Source organism: Mus caroli, unplaced genomic scaffold, assembly GCF_978045245.1.
Source record: "Mus caroli unplaced genomic scaffold, Mus_caroli_1 scaffold_4, whole genome shotgun sequence".
Lineage (NCBI taxonomy): Eukaryota > Metazoa > Chordata > Mammalia > Rodentia > Muridae > Mus > Mus caroli.
This window is the reverse complement of record NW_028227259.1, coordinates 108,827,943-108,851,296: the sequence shown is the minus strand read 5'-3', so window position 1 is coordinate 108,851,296 and position 23,354 is coordinate 108,827,943. Positions and strand designations below refer to the sequence as shown.

The 23,354-nt window shown below is 39.7% G+C and overlaps 1 pseudogene across 1 annotated transcript; it reads right to left on the bottom strand.

Annotated features, from left to right (window-relative positions):
• Positions 1 to 388: 388 nt before the first annotated feature.
• Positions 389 to 9,301, bottom strand: LOC147005308 (uncharacterized; annotated as a pseudogene). The gene is made up of 4 exons (XR_015046875.1): positions 9,272 to 9,301; positions 3,521 to 3,647; positions 3,217 to 3,277; positions 389 to 1,966 (listed from the first exon to the last, which is right to left on the bottom strand). The product of XR_015046875.1 is annotated as an uncharacterized LOC147005308 (transcript).
• Between the last annotated feature and the right edge of the window lie 14,053 nt (positions 9,302 to 23,354).

Sequence of the window (23,354 nt, the reverse complement as noted above, 5' to 3'; positions counted from 1 at the left end):
AGCAGGAAACTTTATAGGCTGAAGGTTCCAATCCTGGGTTGTTTCCCCTCCCCTTCAGTTCTTCCTGACTTTCCCAACCTACCATGATCCCAAGATCCACTCCTTGCCCATCCTCTTCGAAAAGAAGCAGGGCAGTCTGTTGTGGATATCAACTAAATAAGACATCACATATGACAATAACAAACGCACAATTCCTCATATAAAAGATAGGCAAGGTAATTAACTAGAGAAAAAGCATGGGACAAGTAGATAAAAGAGTTACACGCCTACACACACACACAAAATCTCTCTGCTGAATGATCTGTTTCATACAAAAGGAGGAGACTCTGATATGCAAAGTCTTAATGGAGTTGACTACATTCATAAGAGGTCACTGCAATCTAGGTTTTTAATGCCCTTGAAGACACATGTGCAAAGGCTTTACCACGTTGTTAACATCCATGGGACTTCTGTCAAATAATGTGTTCTTTAGTAACTCTGAAGATTACTGTTATGTGAAAACACTTTAACACATTGGTTACATGAATAGTGTTTCTCTCCAGTATGTGTCCGTTTATGGCTTTGAGGATGGCTGTGTTGAGCAAAGGCTTTACAACAATGGTTAAATTCATAGAGCTTCTCTCCACTATGTGTTCTTTTATGACTCTGAAGAAAACTCTTCTGGAAAAAGGCTTTACTACACTGGTTACATTCATAGGGCTTCTATCCAGTATGCATTCTTTTATGTCTCAAAAGACTACTGTATTGTGAAAAGGCTTTACCACATTGGTTACATTCGTAGGGCTTCTCTCCAGTATGTGTCTTTTCATGCCTTTGAAGATCACTATGACAAGCAAAGGTTTTACCACATTGGTTACATAAATAGGGCTTCTCTCCAGTATGTGTCCTTTCATGACTTTGAAGATGGCTGTGACGAGTAAAGGCTTTACCACAGTGGTTACATTCATAGGGCTTCTCTCTACTGTGTGTTCTTTTATGATTTTGAAGATTACTGAGACAATAAAAGGCTTTACCACAGTGGTTACATTCATAGGGCTTCTCTCCAGTATGTGTTCTTCTATGAACCTTAAGATTACTGTGATATGCAAAGACTTTACCACAGTGGTTACATTTATAGGGCTTCTCTCCAGTATGTGTTCTTTTATGCCTTTGAAGATGGCTATGACAAGCAAAGGCTTTACCACATTGGCTACACTCAAAGGGCTTCTCTCTAGTATGTGTTATTTTATGAATCTGAAGACAATTCTTCCATGAAAAGGCTTTACCACATTGGTCACATTCATAGGGCTTCTCTCCAGTATGTGTTCTTTTATGACTCGAAAGATCACTGAATCGTAAAAAGGCTTTACCACATTGTTTACATTCATAGGGCTTCTCTCCAGTATGTGTCTTTTCATGCCTTTGAAGATCACTATGACAAGCAAAGGTTTTATCACATTGTTTACATTCATAGGGCTTCTCTCCAGTATGTATACTTTCATGCCTTTGAAGATGGCTGTGATAAGTAAAGGCTTTACCACAATGGTTACATTCATAGGGCTTCTCTCCAGTATGTGTCCTTTCATGACTTTGAAGATGGCAGTGACGAGCAAAGGCTTTACCACATTGCTTACAGTCATAGGGCTTCTCTCCAGTATGTGTCCTTTCATGCCTTTGAAGATCACCATGATATGCAAAGGCTTTACCACAGTGGTCACATTTGTAGGGCTTCCCTCTAGTATGTGTTCTTTTATGGCTTTGCAGATGGCTATTGCATGCACAGGCTTTACCAAGTATATTACAGTCACAGGGTTTATCCTGGATTTGTGTTCTTCTACGCATTTGAACACCAGTATAAGGTACAAAGGCTCTACTAAGCATTCCTTTGTATATCTGAGGATGATTGTGACTTGAAAGCACTTCATTACATTGCACACTTTCATAGCTTTTCTCTCCAGTGTGAGTTCTGTCTTCCGTTTGAAGATGCCTATGACATACAAAATCGTTAGCATTTTGCATATATTCAGAAATTTTCTGAACATTATAAATTCTTTTATACCTGTAGATGCAATTGGCGTTTTAGAAAGGTTTACACCATGTATTATAGTAATGAATCTTTTTATATGTATGAATAAATTTACAGTGTTTTCTAAATGGAAATAGAAATCAGATATAATAAGGATTCATCACTTTGTTTGTATGCATGGTGTTTTCTTTCATTATGGGTTCCATTAAATATTTGAAGATAACTGTGATTGTAAAAGCATTTATATCACGGCTCACATTCATGGCAATCTTTTCTTATATGGGCTTTTTCACATATTTAACAAAAACAAAAGCAAGCACTCAGAGCTTTACAACAATGACTGCATTCATAAATTTTCCTGTAGATTAAGCCATATTATATTTGGACAGTGAACCAGTAAAAAACGGAAAATTTCAACATTACTAATACTCCTAAGAATTTTTTCGTAGTGTGAGTTTATTGATTTACTCCCAATGAAGTTGGAATATCAATTAACTGTAAAATCCTATCTAGTTCAACAAATATACTCTAAGGGGTTATAACAACATATTTTCTAAATGTCCTTGGAGAAAAGCACTCAGTGTTTCTGTCAATATCTTTAGTAAAAGGGGCCTGAATCCTTTATATAAGATAGAGACAGATAGACAGAGATGTGCCTCATAATATACCTATGAAATGTACAAAAACAAATAAAATGTAAAAACATTACACTCACAAATTTTGAATTTTTATTCTCCAGAGACATGTGAGGTATTTCTATTAAGCTTTCTATTTAAATTTCTCAAGCCTTATAAATTTCCACTATCACAAAACTTAAGCACCTTTCTACAAGTACATGAGTTACATATGTGTTACTGTGAACCATTTATGAGAAGTTTTTGGATATATACACATCATACGATCAAAGTGTGTACTTTTTTGCAATATCTAAGAAGTATAAGAGTAAACCAAGTGGCAGGTCTGCATTTTAGTGCCAATGGGGCTGTGTTTGAAATAGTTCTATCTGTTAAGGCTGTATTCTATACTGAAGAATGCCCTGCCAACTGAAATAGAGTACCTGATATAGAGGTAAATGCATTTGTGAGAATTTAATACTCAGTATCTTTAAAGCTATGCTTATTTACATACACTGTTGCCTTGAACTAATATTTCAAGAACCCATGAAGATTTCTTCTGAGGCACATTTGGATCAGCATGTAAATAAAAATTACCTTCCACTTCTTCTAGAAGTTTGAGAATTTTCTTCATTACTGTGGTCATCCCAATAATTGCCTAAAACATAGTACCAGAAAATGTATGACATTATTATTGGAATTGACGCAAAGTTTAACGTACTATCTTCAGTGAACCTTAGAACCATGTCTGATTCGTTCAACTCATTCTTCCTTCGCAATTTAAATTATAGAAGAGCATCATCAACAACAAAAGAAGCAAGCAAAAAGACAAACAGACATTCAAACCAAAGGAAACAGTTTCCCTCAAAGTTATAAAGGAAAACCACATGAACAGTCTTACCTATAGCTCTGAGGTTCCTGTAGGTCTCCAGCATCACATCCTTGTAGAGACTCTTCTGGGAAGGATCCAGCAAAGCCCATTCTTCCCGAGTAAAGTTCACATGCACATCCTCATATGTCACTGCATTCTAAAACATCCCATACAACATGATTATAGTAGAAAGCATGGTGCTCACTTATTGGACATATATTTCATTGACAATGTATTCAAATTATTCTCCCTTTTCCTCCATCCTAACACAGAAGGTATCATGTAATCACAATGTCATTTCAGACAGAAACTGAATTATGAGGTTCACATCTCGCATTTCCTTACCTATTGAATGGGACATACATTTGCAAGAAGAGTACAAATTAACAGATATAAAGTGACAATCAAACAGATAAACAATGCTAAGGAGATATCATAGATTCTGTATGAATATTGCAAACTACAAAAAGCATGGAACTCTCAATTCTGAACATGTATGCTCCAAATGCAAGGGCAACTACTTTCATAATACAAACTTAACTAAACCTCAAAGTGCATATTGCACCTCACATAATAATAGTGGGAGACTTCAACAATCTGGTCTCAACAATGGACAGATCACGGAAACAGAAACTAAACAGAGACACAGTGAAAATAACAGAAGTTATGAAACAAACATTTCATCCTAAAGGCCAAGAATACACCTTCGCCTCAGCACCTCACAGTACCTTCTCCAAAACTGACCATATAATCGGTCACAAAACAGGCTCAACAGATACAAGAAGACTGAAATCATCTCATGCACCGCATCAGATCACCACTGACTAAGGCTGGTCTTAAATACCAACAAAAGCAAAGGAAAGCACACATGCACATGGAAGCTTAACAACTCTACTCAATGATTACTTAGTCAAGGAAGAAATAATGAAAAAATAAAGGCTTTTGAGAATTTTATGAGAATGAAGACACATCATACCAAAACTGATGGGAAACAATGAAAGCAGTGCTAAGAGGAAAATTCATAGCTCTAAGTGCCTCCATAAAGAAACTGGAGAGAGCTTATACAAGCAGCTTGTCAGCACACCTGAAAGTTTTAGAACAAAAAGAAGCAAATGCACCCAAGAGGAGTAGCCTGCAGGAAATAATCAAACTCAGTTCTGAAATCAACCAAACAGAACAAAAAGAACTATATAATTAATCAACCGAACCAGGAGCTGGTTCTTTGAGAAAATCAACAAGATAGAGAAACTCTTAGCCAAATTAACCAGAGGGCACAGAGACGGTATCCAAATTAATAAAATAAGAAATGAAAAAGGAAACATAACAATGAAATATACCTTAAAATAACTATTCTGTTTGTTGAGTATTAAGAGTTGAAAATATTAAAATCATTCTTATAAACATCATAAAAGTATCATTGATATTTCTTACTGTTCTTGAAATTAGCATTTTCTTAATGTTTAACTTCAATGAGTTTTTCCTTTCTTCATTTTCATTTATTTATTTATTTATTTATTTTTAGTTTTACATGACAGGGTTTCTCTGTGTAGCCCTGGCTGTCCTGGAACTCACTCTGTAGACCAGGCTGGTCTCGAACTCAGAGTTCCGCGTGTCTCTGCCTCTGGAGTACTGGGATTAAAAGTGTGTGTCACCACGCCTAGCGAAATTTTTAAAATATACTAACTGATAAAATAATATCTGTCCTAGAAACACTGATAATCTTTTGTAAGTAAAGTGATTGTTACATAGTATACAGGGATATATAATGTATTGTAAATACCCAGTAAGTCAGGAGGAATCATATAAAGGCTTTTGAAAATATTTTTTAACGATTCATTTTTAAAATTTTATGCTCTTCTACTGTGATTAATTCCCACAAAATATTATATGTTTTGAAACATTAATAGTTTTGAATAATTAATAAACATTAATTAATATAATATTTTTAAACATTGTAGTATCCAACATTAGATTTAGGATCCTCAGGTATGAATAACATTAAATATTCTTTAATGACATCTTTAGTGTAAGAAAGGATATAAACATAAAAGTTCAAGAATCAATCAATTTCCCACTTTTTCAGAAAACTGAAAAGAGTACTACCTCAAGACCTAGCAATACCACTCCTTGGTATATACCCAAACGATGCTCCAACATTCCACAAAGACCCTTGAGGAACTATGTTCATAGCTACTTTAATCATAAGAGCAAGAAAATCGAATAACCTAGATGTCCCTAACTAAGGAATGGAAAAAAGTAATGTACATCTACACCATATAGTTCTATTCAGCTATGGGGAAAAAAAAGATACCATGAGATTTGCTATCAAATGGAGGAAACTTGAGAACAGCATCCTTACCAAGGGAATGCAGTATCAAATTGACCTTCTTGATATGTTCTCATTTACACGTAAATATTAGCCAAAAAATATACTTACCAAACTATACCACACAGAACCAAAAGTTAATAAGCAAGAAAGCAGGCCCAAGTAAGGAGGATATTTGAATCTCACTCAGAGGGGGGAATATAAGTAATAAAAGCCAGATGGAGGGAGGGGCATTGGACTGGCAGAGGATGGAAAGGGAACAGTCTGTACAGGATCAGTTTTGGGGAAAGACAGGAGAGGTGACTAGATGGCCATGAATATGAATAGAAATCAGCAACTGAGCCAGGTATGGTGGCACACACCTTTAATCCCAGCACTTGCGAGGCAGAAGCAGTCGGATTTCTGAGTTAGAGGCCAGCCTGGTCTACAAAGTGAGCTCCAGGACAGCCAGGGCTATACAAAAAAACCCTGTCTCAAAAAGAAAACAAAAACAAAAAAGAAATCTGCAACTGATGGGGGTGAAGAGGTGGCAGGCATTTCCAAAAAGAGACAGAGACCTGGTGGAAGACAAGGTCTCAAGAATCAATGGGGATAGCGGGGCATAGTAGCATACTCCTTTAATCCCAGCACTAAGGAGGCAGAGGCAGGCAGATTTCTGAGTTCGAGGCCACCCTGGTCTACAAAGGGAGTTCCAGGACAGCCAGGGCTACACAGAGAAACAATGTCTTGAAAAACAACAACAACAACAAAAGAAAAAAAAAAGTAAAAAGAAAGGAAAATGCAAAGCAGAGAAACAATGAAGAAAGAAAATCAAAATGATGAAGACTAGGAAAGCATGATTTTTGACAGATACATTTCTCATGCTCTTTCTGAAGAGGATGACCATCACAGAAGCGTTCATGCCAAGCCTGTGTGTGACTCAGGACACTGTCTTGTATTGTCTTTCATCAGGTTGGATTGTGGAATTAGAAGAATAATTACACATTTATTTCTAAACAACTTCTCTTGCTTGTAAATCTGAAAAATTATGTTTGATTAACTATTCAAAATATAAAAAATGCACACATAATATGATAGGGTAATGATATTACAATTATATATTACACTTAACAGTCACTCCTGGGCAAAAATCTTAAATCTTGGGCTGGAGACATGACTCAGAGGTGAAGAGAACTGGCTGCTCTTCCAAAAGTCCTGCAACCATAGGATAGATCACAGTCATGTATAATGAGATCAGGTACCCTCTCCTGGCTTGCATACATACATGCAGGCAATACACTGTATACATAAAAATATATGAACTAAAATAAATAAATAAATAAACAAATAAAATCTTTTTTAAAAACCTCTTAAATATTTAAAAACATATTCTCCAGAGCAAAAATGTGTGGCCACCTAAGGCTCTTTATTTACTCAGAAGAATTGAAATGGGTCACTTTTCTAAATTATTGCACTTCTGTTCAATGATAATTTATTGATGTTATTTAAATTCAAACAAAATCAATTCAGTCTATATCTTAACCTCATTTTTACTTTTTGATCCACTGTGACTCCCGGGCAGAAAGTTCTCTTTGCATCCAAATAGAACAACTTTCTGGATTCTTCCAGTCTGCTATGTGACCTATTTGCTTCTCAATAACCTGGCAACTCTGGTGTAAAAAGCTTGACACTCACTTTTTCTTCCCTAAATACCAAGCAGAAGAACATTATAAAAACATTTTGAACGTGAAAGCTGATGCTACATTCTGTGCTTTCTCCCCCGAATTTTCAATTTCAACCTGTAATGTAGACAAGTCAGCTGAAGCTCTCACATCCATCTGAGAAATAACAGTGTTATAAAAGATTAAAATCAGATGGGAGAAAGAGTCAGCAGGACATTGCTTAAGCTGTCATTCTGTGCTGTTTTATGTTTTATACTCAGTAGGGCACTGATTATAGGGATCCTTTATAAGGGTATAGTCCCTTAAATGTGAACTTGAACAATGTTACCTATGAGCACCTGTGCATTGAAACTAAAAAAACAAAAACAAAAAAACAAAAAAAACCTCACAAACTCCAACAACACCACCACCAACCACCAAAGTGACTTTAAGTGTTATATTTCTCACTGTCAATCTACTATTCATCTTCCAAACAGTGAGGCCCCATGCTCTGTAGATCTCTCTGCATTGAAACTATTAGAAGGGTGGCTATGGCTCTGCAGTCTCTCATGCCTCTTTATGACTTCAGGAAAATCCATGCCCTCTAAAACCCACAAAGAAAACAACTTGGAAGAGCAGTTTAATGTCTGCTTTCTGCCAAAGACCATGAACACATCAAAAACCTCTGAAACTCAAAGTTACTTTAGAACCCTGGAGTTAATTTCCATGAAACATGCATTGTGGCTGGTAGTAACAGAACAGGGACAGATGAATAAAAATAGTGACTTTTAAGAAGAGCAGGCCATTCCCAGCTGAGGAAATGCCATCAATAAGATGATGTAGGTTCTTGTCCTTATGTGTAATATTAGCTGCTGATCTATAACCTGACACACACACAGCTTCTCAGCTGACATAATTACATCAACATATTTGATCCCACAGAACCTCCCCAACTTGTATACCCACCAATCTGTACAATTTCTATAAACATGCATGAATTAATAAATGCTGAGGAATTTAAAACAATCACTCACTTTGCCTCAGAATGATGACCCCTGCAGATGACTCCCTTAAAAATTAGTCTGTGAGCTAGCTCTTGTCTACATTGTTTCACCCTACTGTGTACACAGTAAACCATTCCTCCTGTTCTAGTCTGAAGGCAGAACACATGCTCCACTGGAACCCACTTTACCTTTCACTGCAAAGAACAGTTAATTACAGAACTTGAATGAGTAATTTTAAAAACGCTCTTGTACATACATTTAACATTCGAACTTAGAAAGTCTAATAAAAAGGAAAGCAGGGTCATTGCCCTGGGGAGCATAGGACTGGCATCCCTGTTATAAAATAGCCTGTCTCAGAAACATTTTTCAAAAAGGCTAAATAAATGTGCAGCTATACAAAACTTAACGGATCGATTTTTTTTTTTTTTTTTTTTTTTTGGTTCCTTAAAAACAGAGACATATTGAAAGAACGTGCTCTCGGTCACCCAACAGATGGGATGCCTTTTACAAGTAGACAAAATTAACCCCAAATGAATCACAACAAAAAATGATAGATAGAGGAGAAGAGCTTGTAGACTCTACTAGAGGAACCAAGCCTGCCTGCCACTGGCATCCTCTTAAGAATGTTTCTATAAACAAGCCCCTGCTCCAAATGCTTTGTGCAGATTCAGCCGAAATGGGGAAGTTATTCAGTTGCCCCAGCTGGGTCCAGGAATGGCTAACACCAAGGGACCTCACACGTGGCTGCATCAAGCTGCTGCTTCCCGCCCAGCCCTGAGTAGGACCCACCACAGCGGCTCCTGCTCCTTACCTTTGTGGGCAGTGAGCATATGCTGGCCATGTTGCAACTTTAGAGCTTGCTTAGCCTTCCCTCAGTACTCAGCAGTTGAGGTCAGAGCAAAACACACCAATTCACTTAAACTCTCACAAAAGCCTGGAACCCGCCACGTGATTTCCGGAAGAACCCTCCTCCTATTCTGACTGGCAGGCATGTATGGAGGCTCTGATTGGTCAGTGAATCTGTCAGTTCATGTGTTCACTTCCGCTGGTTTCAGCCTCTTTGGGCTCTGAACGGAGGAATATATGAGTGGTTTTTCCTTTCTGCAGCGTGGCTGGTGCTGGGCTTCAGGGGAAGCCAAGACTCTGCTCAGGGACGGGAAATGCAGACCATGATGAGGGGCAGGCCAGAGCTGGTTTGGGAGTTCCTGGGCTGTGACAGGTCCCGGGCCTGGGCTGGAGGATGGGGGTGAGGTTCTGACTCTTGGTCATCCAGACACAGCTGGGTGACCAGAAGAGCCAAGAACTGAGTCAGGGCCCTTGGGGCACATATCTGTGTGATATGATTTTTAATTATGTAACCATATTGTATTGAAAATATTTTAGCCTGGTAAAGAGTAAATTCTAAAAAGCCGGGCGTGGTGGCGCACGCCTTTAATCCCAGCACTCGGGAGGCAGAGGCAGGGGGATTTCTGAGTTCAAGGCCAAAGGCCAGCCTGGTCTACAAAGTGAGCTCCAGGACAGCCAGGGCTACACAGAGAAACCCTGTCTCGAAAAACAAAAAACAAAAAAAAGAGTAAATTCTAAAGCCTTTTTACAAACGCAAATCTATTCTTTTTGGGTCTCAATCCACCATAAATGTATTTCAAGGCCTCTGTTAATTTCTTTCTGCCTTCCCATGGTGAAACTCTTTATTATATGAGGATGACATGAAGTTTTTCTGTTCCATGAATGACAGTGCTTTAAGATCCTTGTCCTAGCTGCCTGGAAGCCAGTCTTCTCCTGACAGCCCTTGTAACAAGATGTAGAATTCCCAGCTCCTATGCCTTTGTCATGCACAAGCATTGATGATAATGGAGTGAACCTCTGAATTGTATCGAGCCCCAATTAAATGTTGTTCTTATGAGAGTGCATTTGTCATGATATCTGTTCACAGCAGTAAAACCATCATTAAAACAGGAAAAATTGAAAGGAGAAAACAAACAGCTAAAGGCCATTTCAAAAGACATATCCAAAGACACTACCATTATTTCCTGGCCCCTGGAACTCCTGGATGACCTTTCCTGCCATTGTGGGTTGGACATGAGGTGACAGAGAGTCAAGGACACAGACTTCTGGAGCAGACAAGAAAGACAGTGCAAGTTCTCTAAACACTGCTGCAAGCTCCTTTAATTCCCTCCACCCATGCTCATTGGTACCAAGAAAGCATATGTGAGTATTAATATAAATGCTCAGAAGATACTGTGGAATCACTATTTTTTTTTTTTTTTTTTATAAAAGCAAGCATTTAATTGGGGGTTGCTTATAGTTTCAGAAGTTTAGTCCATTAACATCATGGCAGAGAGAATGACAGTAGGCAGACATGGTGCTGGGGAAGTATCTCAGAGTTTACATTTGGAGCTGTAGGCAGCAGGAAGAGAGATTCTGCGCTTGGCTTGGGCCTTAGAAAACCCAAAACCCACCCCAGTGACACTTCCTCCGACAAGCCACACCTCCTAATCCTTTCAAACAGTGCCACTTCCCGGTGACCAAGCCTTTGAGTATATGAGCCTATGGGACCCATTCTTTTTTTTTTTTTTTTTTTTTTTTATTACATATTTTCCTCAATTACATTTCCAATACTATCCCAAAAGTCCCCCATAGCGCCCCCCACTTCCCTACCCACCCATTCCCATTCTTTTGGCCCTGGCATTCCCCTATATTGGGGCATATAAAGTTTGCAAGTCCAATGGGCCTCTCTTTCCATTGATGGCCGACTAGGCCATCTTTCGATACATATGCAGCTAGAGACAAGAGCTCCAGGGTTCTGGTTAGTACATCATGTTGTTCCAACAATAGGGTTGCAGATCCCTTTAGCTCCTTGGGTACTTTCTCTAGCTTCTCCATTGGGAGCCCTGTGATACATCCAATAGCTGACTGTGAACATCCACTCCTGTGTTTGCTAGGCCCCGGCATCGTCTCACAGGAATCACTATTCTTTAAATAATTTTAGACAATTTCCACGATTGTACATGTCAGTTGCAGGTTTATTTGCTGGATTTAAAATACAAAATAAAATACAAAATGAAGAAAAAGAAAAAGGTGTTTTCTGTATCTTGTCAGGATAATTCAAACAAATCAGAAATTTAAATATGAAAACATCAAAAATGGTGATCTAAAAAACGAACCCTTTTCTAAAGAGGTAGAAATTGTACATAATTAATTGTTAAGAGGATAATCATTATACAAGCTAAAGACAGGTACTTCTCTCACAAACCCCATGATGAGACATTGAGCCTCATGATGAGAGATGGAAACCCTGTGTCTCCAAGACTTCTTCACCTGCACATCTGTAAGACAACGCACTCCGAGGTAATGTCAAAGTTAATTCAGGATATTTACTGTTGCTTCCATTTACAAACACATAGTTAAAACACATTATTAAACAATTCCTGTTATTTAATTGACAGTAGTCCTAGTATGACTACAATTTTGTTATACATCATGCCATCCATCAATTGTCTTAAATCTGTTATTTTAGTTTATTTCAAAAACAATACAAATGGGGTTAGCTGCAACATCTACTCAAAAGCATACTGGAAGTAGTCTTAATAAGCTTGGCAAGTTCTCAGATCAACCCTGTGATCCAACTATGTAGACACAATAATGTTGTTCCTTTCTCAATGTAAAATGCTGCTCTCTACAAAGGGGAAAAGTATCCATCAAATATTGCTACTCCTGTAGAAGAAAACCCGGGCTTCCTAATGACACATATGTTTCAAGGAGATAAATGTTTTGTCAGTAATTTGCTTCCTCAGTAGACACTCATGTACAAGAACAGAAGCAATGAATCCTAGACCTGGGACCAGAGGAGGATAAGAAGTTCATTCAGTCAGGAGACAGTGAATTCCTGTCTGCTCCTATACGAAATCTGAAGTGACTGTAGCTTGTGTCAAGTTGACAATAAGGTACTCAGAAAAAAATCCCACACAATTATAACCTATGTATTACATCACCCATACATAGAGACAGGTCCACAGTTGAATTCCTGTAAAGTGTAGGATGGTTAGAGTTTATTCTCTGGATACTCTCCATGGCCTCTCTAAAGCAGACCATTTACCAGAGGGGGTCTCATTGTCCTGCATCTTAACTGATCTAGGAACACAAAACACTACATGTCCTCTCTGAAAATTACATCCTCTTTGCTGTAGATTTCAAGGTTGGTTAGAAATATGATAGCAAGCCGGGCATGGTGACACAGGCCTTTAATCCCAGCACTCAGGAGGCAAAGGCAGGCTGATTTCTGAGTTCCAGGACAGCCAGGTCTATACAGAAAAACCCTGTCTCAAAAACAAAAACAAAAACAAAAAAAAAGAAAAAAAGAAATACCATAGCTTTCCCAGTGTTGTCACTTAAACTCTGTGCACCATGCAGATGAAGCTCAGACATTTTAAAATGAATGTTGGGTGCGTTTTGTTTTTAGAGTAGTTTAATCTAACATAGTTTAAAACACAATAATTAGATTGTTTGCATGGATCTTTGTTTTGTATCTGTGATAATGTAGGGTCCCAAATATGGGGACCCCTACTCTAGTCCAGGGACAGGATGCACCCACAAACACAAGAATCCTTTCTTGCTGCAAGACGCACCAGTCTTTATTGGCAGAGCTCTGGGCCGACAGGTACCTCACATAGGAGGCAGGGGAGTCGACCCCGGGACTCAGAAGCTTTGGGTTTTTAAAGAAGCAAAGGGTTAGGGGTACGAGGAATTTTGACAAAGGTACGGGATTGGTTCTTTTAAACATTAACAGAAAGATTGGGGTTATCTTTGTTCACATAACAACCAGTTGATGTATGACTTTACCCAGCGCCAAGGGGTAATAGAGGGAAGGTTCCGGCCAGATGGTGTTGACTCAGACAAGATAACCCTGCTTGTCCTAGGATTGAGGGGAGGTTCCAGCCAGATGGTGTTGACTCAGTTAATATATCCCTGCTGGTCCTTGCATACCTTTTCATCTTTACAATCAAGATGTTCTTAGAAATGCCCTAACAACAGCCCTGCCCTGGCATGCCTGGGGCCTGTTCTGCTTTGTTCTCAGCCCCAGGTAGGGGCCATTGGCTCCTAAACAACTCACAAGTTACAATATTTCATCTTCCTTCAATAATTGAAACAGCTCACATAAAGCTTTAGAAGGAAGTGTTTATAACTGTTACCATGATTGGTCAAAGCTAATGGGAACTCTGTTGATTTAAGTGAAAGATCCTGACAGAATGTAAAAGGACACAGAAGCCCTGAAATTGGCAAGATAGATGTCAGTGTTAGCAGAACATACTTCACTGATTTAGAAAAATAGAGGTGCACAATGCTCTGGCCACTCCTCGAACCTGTGTGTCTGCCAGTGTTCTGACCAGGTGTGTGCCCATTGCTGCACCTTCATTAGACTATTTCCTTGTACCCCTCCCATACCCATTTCTTGTGAATGGACATTGTTTAGATCTGGAAATCCCCTACTCTCCCCCTTCTCCTTTCCCACCTGAGGGCCTATAAAAACTGGGACCTCTTTCCCCTTGAGGTCAACTCCTCTACCCCTGTGTGGGGTATGAGTCATCCCCAGAGCTCTGGCTTTCCCCGAATAAAGCCTCATGTGGTTTGCAACAAGCTCCGTCTATAGTGAGTTCTTGGGTATCCACTATTGTCCTGAGGCCTGAGTGAGGGGCTCCTCTCGGAGTCTTTCATAAGTAGAGGCTTGACATAAATGCATTGGTCCTTGGCTTACAAATTGAAATATCCTATCTATCATCTTTTTTGTTGTTTTTTTTTTTTTTTCTTGGTTGTTTGAGACAGGGTTTCTTTGTAAAGCCCTCGCTGTCCTGGAACTTACTCTGTATACCAGTCTTGCATTGAATTCAGAAATCTGCCTGTCTCTGCCTCCCAAGTGCTGGGATTAAAGGCGTTTGCCACCATGCCCGGCTCCTGTCTATCATCTCTAAGGTTTAACATTTACATATCTTTAATAACTTACTTGGACACTTGCAACTTTCATAAACTTTCTAATTTCTCTTTCAATTCTGGAAACATCCAGCCATCCCAATCTTCATAGATAAAACTTTATTTATTAAAGATCAATCATTGCCTTTTCTTCCTCCTCCTCCTCCTCCTCCTCCTCTTTCTCATTTTTGTTTTTTGTTATTGAGACTGGGTTCCTCCATGTAGCCCTGGCTGTCCTGGAATTCAATACGATGCAGACCAGGTTGACTTTGAAGTCTATGATCATCCTGCTTCTGCTCCAGAGGTGGTCGGATTAACGACTTGCCCCTTATTTCCAAGCCTTATGTTTACATTCTTATAATTTTTTAACTTACATTTTAAAGATTCCAAGGGACATTGATGTTTGACCATTGAAAGCATGAAGTTAAAACTGCAACTATTTCCTTAGTAACAGGATACCGAAAAATAAAAAACAATCTCTTAATCAGTAACAATAACATGCTCATTTGATCTTTGTTTTTGTAGTTGTGATGAATTGATGATTTTTCATTATCACAGTAAGAAGCATGTCAGGTCCAGGATGAGTGGCAGCCTTATTTTTTCTAATTTTAAACATGCTGGAGAGGTTAAGGACTGCAGCTGTTCCCAATTAAACTACACAAATTGTTCCCAATGGCAGCAGCTGCTCTGAGTTACTATCTGCCAGCCCCAATGTTCTACTTTCCTGAATGAAATACACACTCACACACACACACACACACACACACACACACACACACACACACACACACAGAGCAGTTATATCTCATATGCCTAAAACAACTCAATGGCAGGACCATTTCCTGGCCCCTATATGGCCAATCCATTTCTTTTGATCTTCCCTTTGATCTTGGTAAGTTATTGCTTACCAAAACTCTATATTCCAACTTTGCTGTCCTTTACATAGTCAGGCAGCCCTTTCAGGGCCACTATTCTCTGTCTCCTACATGGTGGCTATGCTCTCTATTCCTCACCTTCTCATAGGTGGTATCTCCTGACCCTCCCCCAGCACATGCCAAATCTCCTCTTCCTCCTTATTTCTCCCAAGCCTGTGTGAATCATAAAACTCTCTCCTCTTCCTGCCCGGCCCAGACATTGGTAGTTAGCATCTTTACTTTCCAGTCAGAATCAACCTGGAGTATCCCTCAGCATGTTACATATGGACACTTTTGTGAGCACTTTTGGGGACCAAAATGAACATAAGAATACGAGCAGCTACAAGGGTATGTTCTTAGTAATTGAGATTCTATTTTATTGGTGCCCAAATCTTAGCGCATTGTAATCAAATAAGCAATTGTATGAGGGTCTGTAGCCACAGAATGAAGATATACTTACTAATTATTCATTTTAATAACCAGAGTTTGCATTTTATTATGCCTATGAAAGAAATAGGTGATCGCAACTTCCTCATTGCCTGTCTAAGGCTTATTGTAGACAATAACAATGCCCATGAAGAGCTCTGCAGGCCTCTGTCTCACAGTGGAAGAAGTTCCGAGTGTGTGCTGAATTTGGGGATTTCACGTTCAGGCTTGGCAGTAGAAGCAACAGGCTGGTTGGGAATCTAGGGCTTGGCATTGTTTAGTAGCCCTTTAAAGACGGCAAGTCTTGAGCCACAGTATGACGTTCCATTTTTAAGAGACTTAAGGAATTAAACCAATTTTCCTTAAGATTTTAAGTTTATCCACATAAAAGGATCATATCCAACTTCATGGTGAAACAAAAGGCGCTTTAAGGTGAAGATAAGCTTTGGTTATATATGCACAAGCCGGGCATGCTGGCACACACCTTTAAACCCAGCACTCAGGAGGGAGAGGCAGGTGGATTTCTGAGTTTGAGGCCAACCTGGTCTACAAAGTGAGTTCCAGGACAGCCAGAGCTATACAGAGAAACCCTGTCTCGAAAAACCAAAAATAAATAAATAATTAATTAATTAATTTAAAAAAAATAAAGATTATGTATGCAAAAGTCATACAGCCTCAAGCTGGTGGAAGCCTGCTTGCTGCTGTGTACTAAGCCATGGATGGCTGCCAACTTCCTGGAACAAGATAGAGGCTGGAGGAGGATCCCCTGCAGAAGCCTCCCAAGTTGCTGCTGATGCTCAAGAGCACACTGGGGAATGAATGCTCACAAATGTGTTTCAATGTTGCCTCAGTTTCAATTACTTAGGTGAAGACTGTAATTGTTGCAGATGCATATGAAATTTAAGAGGCAAACAACTCCCCATAGCAAAAACCAACAGAGAACCTGAAGTGGACAGGCTGACAAGCAACAGGAGTGATGGCCTTAGGGAAAGCTGTGGTTTGGGCCACCTCAGCCCACACAAAGGCCAGTCTATTACACAGAATTTCAAGAGACCTCCAGGACAGAGTTTAACATCATAATCTCTTGTGTACTCCTTTTGAAATTCCACCATATATCCTAGGTGGTATAAGTACTGTTATTTATCCATATTCTTCTCCTATTACTCTTCACAATCACACAGGAGAAAAAAATGGGAGCAATCACAGACTCTTTTCCCATTTATTTATATGTACACATTCAATTGTCTTTCACCCTCAACCCAATGCTCCTGAGTCACTGGAGAACTGCATTTCATAGATTTGTAATCCTCTCTCATAAGACACAGGCAGCTATGGGCTCTGAAAGGTGCCCACATGTTTATGCTGATACTATCAATACATTTGCACATATATGATAAATAGACATAGACTTGATGTAGACTTATAATAGATGTAGACTTGATGTATACATTCAAAGTCTTCACGTGAAAAAAACGTTGGAATTCCACCTACATTTTTATTTGAGTCCATAGATTCAAAAATATTGCACATTTTAGAGTCAGAGAATCCTCCATATCTGTACCCATATTTCTAAAAGATGAAGCTGACTGCATGAACTTATGAAAAGCACTCACCATACAATCTGACTCTGACAAAACCAGGCATATCAAAAATTTGTAGTCTTATGAATATTATAGTCTCTATAGGCCACAAGCAAGGCCTGAATCTGAAATCAGAACAGACTCCTGAGTTGAGTGACATCTCCACAGCAGCTTAGAGTCAGATCATACCCTAGGGGAAAACTGAAAATCACCATCTGTACCTGGTCTTTTCCCAAGCTATTCAAATGATAAATAAGTGGGCCTGAGGCCAGCATGTTGACTAAGAGGGTCACCACAACTGGGAAGCACAACAAAGGGTTCAGTAAGAAACAAGCATGCGTGCAGGACTAGAGAAGGAAGAAAACCTGAATAACAAACCAGTACTGTTAACCTAACAAAAACCCTGCAACAAATTTAATCACTGGTATTTAAAGTTGAGAATACCACACACAGTTAAGACTGCATCCTTGATATCCCCTGTTGTCCTTTTGCAGGTCCTGTGAATGAAGAAGCTCTCATAACAATAGATGACCATCCCTGCAGATCTGAAGGACTTCAAAGCATCATGTGCAGGTCCATGAAACATAATTTTTTCTGAAGCCACTGAAAGGAAACAAAACTTGAGACCTGTGATTCATGTAATGTATGTCAAATAGCCCACAGAGTTGTTTGTGAGCTTTGAAACCTGGGGCTGAGAACATAGCAGAACAGACCAGGACATGCCTGGGCAGGCCCATCGCCTCCCTATCTCCCACCCCTCTGACCTCAGGCTGCTGATGTTTAAATGGACCAATCATGGGAAACCTCGCCAATTCCTCCCCCAGCCCCACTCCCTTTCTATAAAAACCCCTAGCTTCCAAGCCTCGTGGTCGAATCCACTGTCTCCTGTGTGAGATACGTTTCGACCCGGAGCTCCGCCATTAAAATACCTCGTGTTGTTACATCAAGGCGTTGTGTTCTATTCGTGATTCTTGGGTGCACGCTGAATCGGGAGTTGGGTGGGGGTTTCCCCACTAGGTTCTTTCACCACTAAGGTGAGGCTATCAAAAAATCTGAAGATGGAGCACTGAGAGTGGATGATGGATAAGATGATGGTCCATCCCCTCTTGAACATCCCAACTTAACAGAGGGATACATGCTAAGTCATTGGACACTGGAACCTTGACTTCTCCAGAGAACATTTCACTCCTGAAGGCACACTCTTTCTTGTCATTTCAGGTTGAATTTTCCTTATAAACAACCCATCTGCCTTGTATTTTATACCTTAGTGACAAACCAAGATCCATGCTTCTATATAAAAGTCTGTAGCTCCTTATCGTGTGAAATATCAAGGGTTCACATTCCACCAGAGTTTTATTGACACTGTAGAGCCCCAGACACTGTAGCTCTGGGACATTGAATTGGATCACTCACAGGCACACCAGGTGATCTGCAGATTTACCTGAGATTGAGAGCTAGTGATAGGGCATGTTTTGATATTATGACTGTATGCAGAGTCCCTTTCATCACATACAGTTTCTGCCTCTTCAGGAACTGGTTTTTATTGTTCTGATAATATGATTCATATTGCTAAACACTTGCTCACTTTGCTGAGTGCTCCAGTGATAATCTCATTTCAATTTTAAAAATATTGGCAAAATAAAAATTTTAATATGATGCTTTTCTGAGGAAAAGCATCAAAATGACAAGCAACAGGTTTATGGTTTACAGTTCGCCTGCCTCTGCCTCCCAAGTGCTGGGATTAAAGGCATGCGAAACCACGCCCGGGTAAAACTATTAATAAGACATTGTTTCCTACAAATTCTTCAGACACAGAATTTATTTTTGAGCGCAGGACATGTCACTTCTTTTACTTCATTCTTCTTTGTGTTCAGAAACCAATCTTAGAAACCTATTTCCTCTGCATCCATCACTCTGTTCAGATCTCTCCACTCAGCCCCAGCTCACTTGTCACATATTGAGGGTTTAGGGACATTCTATTTAAAGCAGTGCTCCACCTTCTCCACAGTCACTCATCCTATGCTCTAGGCTATATTCCTGATGCCTCTTCTTTGTTAGATGAACTTTCCCTCTAATAAGTGAGACTTCTGTTGTCTACTTTTGAATCTCCATCACAAAAAAATGTACACAATCGACTGGGTATTAAGTTAATAAAACCTTAATGGACTCATCAATGGGAGGAGATGACCTTGATCCTGGGAATGTTCTATGCCTCAGTATAGGCCAGTGCCAGGGCCAGGAAGCAGGAGTGGGTTGGTTGGTGAGGAGAGGGATGAGGGAGGGGATAGTGGAGTTTTGGGAGTAAACTAGGAAAGGGGATAACATTTGAAATGTAAATAGAGGGGCTGTTAAGATGGCTCAGCAGGTAAGAGCACTGAGTGCTCTTCTGGAGGTCCTGAGTACAAATTCCAGGAAACACATGGTGGTTCACAACCTTTATGCCTTGTTCTGGTGTCTAAACACAGCTACAATGTACTTACATATGATGAACAAACTCTTTTTTAAAAAAATGAAACGTAAATAAAGAAAATATCTAATTAAAAAGAAAGAAAAAATGTAAAAACAAAACAAAAACCAAACCCTTAGTGGCCCACAAGCACATACCTTCTTGTGGGAAATATTTAAAAAGAGAGCCTGCATGTTCCAGTGCTAGTGCCTGCAAGGCAACCAGCAAGCTGCAGCATTCCTGCCCAGGGCCACAGGGAGTCACTGTGGCCCTGTAGGAGCTCTCACTTGGCAGTCCCTCTGCCTGCCAACTGTCTGGCCATGAGGGGCCACAGGGCCTCCACTATGCCATCTCACTCAGTGTTCCTCTGCTAAACATCTCTCCAGTGGCCCCGTTCCCATCCCGAGTTTATCTCACTACCATGCAATGCCCATGCACCCCATGATCAGCCATAGCACCACCTAATTTCCTGGAAGAAACAAGACTCTTAAAGCTTAAAAGTTAACCAATTAGATTTATTTTTCAATATAATCATGATTTAGAAGATGCCAATAAATAATTTCAGAGACAATTAATGATGATAAAGCTTTACCCCAATTATTCTACCCTTGTGAAAAACTCAGCTAATTGCTGCTCTTTAAAAACCACTGCAGATCAGGATCTTGTTGTCTGTCTGCCTCTGTGTTGGCTTCCTCCTTTCCTTCCTCCTCCTGAGACCTCAGGAAGACCTGCTGAGAATTCATAATTGTCTTTCTCCATCAAGCCATTAGTATGCCCAACATCACATCATTCTTACAGGCAAGTGCAATTTTAATTAGATATTGTTATCACTAAGTCTCTAAAAATGTAAGATAGTCCACACATACAACACACCCAGTATTAAGCTCAACTTCAATGAGTTATCAATTTCACTATTAGAGATTGAATAAAATGTTTACATCAAGCCGGGTGTGGTGGCGCACGCCTTTAATCCCAGCACTCGGGAGGCAGAGACAGGCGGATTTCTGAGTTCGAGGCCAGCCTGGTCTACAGAGTGAGCTCCAGGACAGCCAGGGCTACACAGAGAAACCTTGTCTCGAAAAACCAAAAAAAAAAAAAAAAAAAAAAAAAAAAAAAAAAAATGTTTACATCAGAGAATGTTTACATGCATGTCCATTAGGAGTAATTATCTGGCCAAACATTCATGAACTGTCACAGCTCCACAGGTTCATTGAAGTTAAAAATCAGAGCTATTTAATCCCAGCACTTGGGAGACAGAGGCCGGCAGATTTCTGAGTTCGAGGCCAGCCTGGTCTATAAAGTGAGTTCCAGGACAGCCAGGGCTATACAGATAGTCCCTGTCTCGAAAAACCAAAAAAAAAAAAAAAAAAAAAAAAAAAAAAAAAAAAAAAAATCAGAGCTAAATTGTTAGTAAATGTTTGATTAGATAAACCCCATAATATTTTTATCTTCTGTCATAGCACCCATAATAAAATCATAGTTCCCTTTTTATGACATTTAGTTAATAGTTTTACAGCCTTTTGAAATATGTTGTGAATAGTAGAATGGCTGCTTACTATCTGAAACCAATTCACTGGTGACACTTTTAGACTGGCAGAGTTCTCAATGCCGTTTTGACTATCAGAAAGACTTACTAACCATCCTCCTATAGAAGAGCATAATCAATACTGTTGATCAATATAATTTTAGGAATTCTTATAGGATAATCATTAAGAATTAAGTAGACATCTAATCCCCAAAAAACGTCAATATAAGAAATATGTGTTCCCAGTTCTTCAGAAATCTATTCAACAGGGTGGGCTAAGACCTAGTGATTATTATATATTTGTTAATAACAGGAAACTCATATTAATAACAGTAATTTTTCATAAAACGATTGCTCCAGGGCATTGCCTATCAGAGCAAAAATGTTATGTTTGTTGTTGTTTTTTTTTTTTAATCCTAGACAGACCCATCTCAGGAAGATCATCTATTAGTTAATAGCTTGTTATATGATGGTTCCTAGATGTTGTTCATTTGGTCTCCATTCCATTAATTTCACTGTAATCATGAATCGCTGTAGGTAGAACAATATGTGGCTGGTTGAATAGGGGAAGCATTTGCTGTGCATGGGATAGGACTGAAGTTTAACCCACAGAACTAACATAAAGTAAGGAGTGGTGGAGGGAATCTCTAACTGTAGTGCACTGTGGAGAAAGGAGACAGAGCCAGGAGAATCTCCAGAAGCTTTGAGGCTCCTAACCTGCCATACACAGCAGTGAACAATCAGAGACTCCATCTCCAACAAGATAAAGGTGAAGACCAATGCTCAAGGTTGTTCTCTCAGAGACTTACGCCAAGCTTGTGTGATAGCATCTATACATCTGCACGTGTGTGCATGCACGCACACACACTTATACATACAAATCCACATATGCAGACATTCACAAACATACATACATATACACACACCTTTATACACATACTTACACACACAAACATACATACATGTATATATGTACATGTGCATACACAACTTATTAATGAAGGAAACAGTTCTGAAGAGAACAATACACTGTCTTTAGCTCATGGACATCCTTGGTATTGGGTAGTCTTTTGATCATATGTGAGAAACAATTCAGTGTTCATGGTTGTAATCTTTGTAACTGAGAAGCTAAGGAGGGGAATTGGGATTGTGCACCTTGGCTAAAATTTGAATTCTTAACTCCAAGAGAACAAGAGGAGGGCAGGGTGATTAAGCATGGACTGCTAACATGGATCAGATTGTGCCGTTTGTACAGCATCGGACATACCGTAGACCAGGTAAAGTTAAAGGTTTAAGGGTAAGTTTCACTACTCAGTCAGTTTTAACATTCTAGCATGGATTGGGGAAGGACATACATGTTGCCCCTGCCCCTGGACCTCTCCTCACCCTACACCCCACCCCTAGATGAGAAGATATTGACACTTGATGACTGAATGCAGGGGGAGTGAAAGTCAGATTTCTTCAGGACAGTGATTCTTGGTGTGTTGGCTACCCAGGGGAGGATTTTACTCTGAGGGCAGTACTCTTATGGGCAGTGCTAAATGGACCCCTCTGTGGGTTACTGAAAAAGAAGGAGAGGAATGGGGATGGGGAGGGCAGAAGGAAGGAGAGACAAAGAAAAGGAGGAGGAGGAAGAAGAGGAGGAGAAGGAGGAGGAAGAGGAGGAGGAGGAAGAGGAGGAAGAGGGAGCTGCAGTTGGTGTGGGACTCTGAGGGGAATCCTTTTGGGAGGTGACTGGAGGCTGAGTGAGGTTGACTATGATAAAAATCCATCATATATATAAAATTCTAGAAATTCTCAAAGAACTAAAGATTTATAAGCATTTGTTGAAGTTACCTTTTATTGGAGTCCAAATACACACAAAGAAAGGGGAGGCAAGGACAGGGGCTTGCCTGACTGGTTAGGTATGAGGTACTGAGTTTGGATGCCAGGATCCAGGGAAAGCCTGCTAATTGGAAGAGGGAGGCAGAAGTGACCCTGGGGCTTGCTGGTCAGTGTTCTACCTGAATCAGAAAGCTTCATCTCATTTTTCAGGTTCA